The sequence below is a fragment of the Rutidosis leptorrhynchoides genome, chromosome 9, assembly GCF_046630445.1.
Source record: "Rutidosis leptorrhynchoides isolate AG116_Rl617_1_P2 chromosome 9, CSIRO_AGI_Rlap_v1, whole genome shotgun sequence".
Classification (NCBI taxonomy): domain Eukaryota; kingdom Viridiplantae; phylum Streptophyta; class Magnoliopsida; order Asterales; family Asteraceae; genus Rutidosis; species Rutidosis leptorrhynchoides.
Window position 1 is genome coordinate 120,798,571 of NC_092341.1, and position 3,459 is coordinate 120,802,029.

Sequence of the window (3,459 nt, forward strand, 5' to 3'; positions counted from 1 at the left end):
AAAGTATTGTGAAGTCCGTGTTAAGGAGGTGATCAAAAGAAATGAAGAATTGGTAACCATTTGATTTGTTCGATACTATTGGAGATCTAATTGGTGCATCAACTGCATGGCCATGTAATTTCGTCAGGTATGTCCTTGTATGACTTGTGATGTTTTTTAATCTAGTAAGTTCGAGATAATTTATATGAATGATTTTTTTGTAGGGAGTGTCTTTATATCTTTAAACAAACAGTTCCTAAGAAATAACTAAAGAATCCCTCATCTTAGTGCAATGTTGAGGCCATGTTATGATGTGATGTACTTAGTCTACCCTAGACACCGTTTCCATGGTTATAAATAGCAGGGATACAACTTACAACAATCGTTGTGCCTCAACGTGTGTGCTTATATGCTAGTGACTACACATGTATAACTCCAGGCCAACCTCTCCTAGTGTCTAGGCAGAGTTTCCTTTACAAAAGCGTCGTCTGCTTGAATCCATGGCGTAGGTTGACGTACTACAACCGTTGTGCCTCTGTCAAGCGCACTATGTATCTGTCAGAGTTTTCTTACCAAAGAAGGACACGAATAGTGTACTATGAATTGGGGTTCGCGTCGTCCCAATGACAGAGTCTAACCACGTTCTATTAGTTGGAAAAACAATTGAGTTTAAAGCATAATCAGAAAGCATTTCAACAGCATTTCATTATTTTAGCATCGTATATAACTACGTCGTAACATACACTTAAAGATAACTATTCGCTAATCATGGCAACAATATCAACTATCATAATAATAATAATGGAAAACATTATAACAGATAGATAAATGGGATAGAAGTACCAGTAGATTAACCGAGTTCTGAAAGTACGAAAGTGACAACTTCAGACACACTTCCAATAGTTTACAGATTCCGTTTACCGCTAACTCTAGGTAATTATCGCTAATCGATAATTATTTCATAATCCTAGAGAGAGAAACTAGAGAGAGAAGTGAGATTGAGAGAATAGTTGTGTGTTGAAGTGTGGAAAATGAGAAAACAAGTGGCCTTTAAATAGGACACTTCTGACCCAGGCAGGCCGTTTGCCAAGGCCGTGTGGAATGGCAGGCCGTGTGCACTGTCCGCATTCCATGGTCGTGCACACTGGCAAGCCGTTTTGCTGGGCCGTTTGTATCTGGTCATGGCGGCCCGTATGGCTGGTGACAAGCCGTATGGCTAGGCCGTGTCTCAAGGCTGTTTGGCTCTGATTTTTTTGTCTCCGAGATCGTAACTTGGTTACCACCGTTTTCGCTCTACATTTTTCGTTTTAAGTCCGTTTTCTTCGATTCTTCTTGCATCGTCTTCGTAATCATTTGATCTATCAAATAAAGCAAACAAACGCTTATTTCTTCAATAAAGTTAATTACTTTATTGTTTTAGGGCAAAATATCGAGGGTAAAATCGTGATTTTCTAGCCGATATCAATAACTGACTTCAAACTTGTAGTAGAAAACAAAACGCGTACAAAATATGTTTCTAAATCTCTTTGATACGTGAACAATAGGAAACAATTCCTTTAACTTAAATTCGTTAATTAATATTAATTAATTAAATATTTTAACTTGTTTGGTTATATATATATATATATATATATATATATATATATATATATATATATATATATATATATATATATATATATATATATATATATATATATATATATACTAGGAAGTCTTATGCCGTGCAAATGCACGGCCCAGTTTGCAACTAAGAAAGCCCTCAAATGTGTCTCTGAGTACATTGAAAATAAAAAAAAGTCCAGCAACAATTGTTCATAGCAGACGAGAGTAATATAGGCTACAAGTACGATGTTCCAAAATGATGCAAGAGGGTTACAAGTAATCCGCCATTAAATGAGCTTAACAAGAACAAGTCGTCAAACTTATAGAGTTTCTCATTTCACCTTAATCCAAGGATTAAATGAAGTGATAAAGAATTTCAGAAATTGTAGTCTTCAACAACCAGATCTTGCCGCTTGGTCCAGAAACTTAAAAATCGACATATAGGTTCAACTGCAAGTGAGAACAAACGATCATCTCATTCTCATGCTGATAGTAAACCATGAACAATTTGTTTGCCTGCAGATACGACTCTATCTGATATCTAAATGTAATTTGTTTGCCTGCAGATACGACTCTATCTGATATTTAAATGTTCATGAGACTTAGCATTCAGAATGTATACATGAAGCCTTTGTAATTTTTGATTTCCTTCCTAGCATCTTGCTAGGGGGTCATATTTATAATAGTATCTGTTTGCTGGTAAAGAAAATGCATGAAGTATTTACCAGATTCGTTTCACTTATATGTCAGTTTCAAATGCTCTCTTTATTCCCATTTTCGACTGGTACATGGGCCATCTTAGACTCAACACAATAAGCATGACCTTTTATTTCAAATGATATTTAACTTAAATAGCCTGCTGCTACTACTTACAATAAGACAATCAACATGTACACACCCAACCAATCTCTCTTCCACATCCTTCATTCCTTTATTAGTTTTATACCATATCATCAATCATCAATTTCGAAACACTTTCCTAAAAGTGCTAATGCTTTTAACAATGCAATACAATTATACAGTTCACCTTGCTTAGTTACTAAATATGGGGTTAGGTCCTGTAATAAGCATACTCTTTTCAAACTAACGGGGAATCTAAAACCGCTTGCTTAGTTACTAAATATGCGTTTATTTGTTAATCGGTTCAAGAAAAGGTGCATTTTTACGCTTTACACACTAAGTACGCTTACCATACCTAAGAATTGTGGTAACCCCTAAACCCAATAATTGGCAAATTAAGAAACATACATAAGTGGAATCAATCACTATACTAAACTACCACTCAACACAAGTTCTCAATTACTCGAAAACAATACAAAAAAGGGAGAAAAAAAGAAGAACAAATCGAAACCTCACCTTTTTCTTCTCTTCTTTAAAACACGTCCTGATGTTCTTGAGAATACTGCATACACTTGAAAAAACATCAAATATTTGAAACTTCATACGTATTTAGGTTTAAACAAAGTCAAAACAGGAAGCTAAATTTTCTAAATTAATAAACATATTAAGCGTTAAATTCAAGAATTAATGTATATACACAACGCATCATCCATTAGCATGCATCCATAATCGAAACCCTACCTGTACTGTATGACACTGTCGATGTGGCAACGTCAGGTTGTATATTTTAATTATGCCTGGCAAACGGGTCAGGTTGGGTCGGTTTGGGTAACGGGTCAAAATGGTTTTAGGTTGAAATGGGTCATAGGTCAAACGGGTCAATTTTTTAAACGGGTCAAAATGGGTCAGGTTGGGTTGGTTTGGGTAACGGGTCAAAACGGGTCACGGGTCAATTGGGTCAAATGGGTCAAACGGGTTACACCACTTTTTTGTTTTTTTGTTTTTTTTTTTTTTTTCATTTTTTACATTATTTTA

At 35.4% G+C, this 3,459-nt stretch overlaps 1 long non-coding RNA gene across 1 annotated transcript; it reads right to left on the minus strand.

Moving 5' to 3' along the window:
• Positions 1–1,736: 1,736 nt before the first annotated feature.
• LOC139865576 (uncharacterized) lies at positions 1,737–3,209 on the minus strand. The gene is made up of 2 exons (XR_011765028.1): positions 2,941–3,209; positions 1,737–2,034 (listed from the first exon to the last, which is right to left on the minus strand). It is a non-coding gene; the product is annotated as an uncharacterized lncRNA (long non-coding RNA).
• Positions 3,210–3,459: the final 250 nt, after the last annotated feature.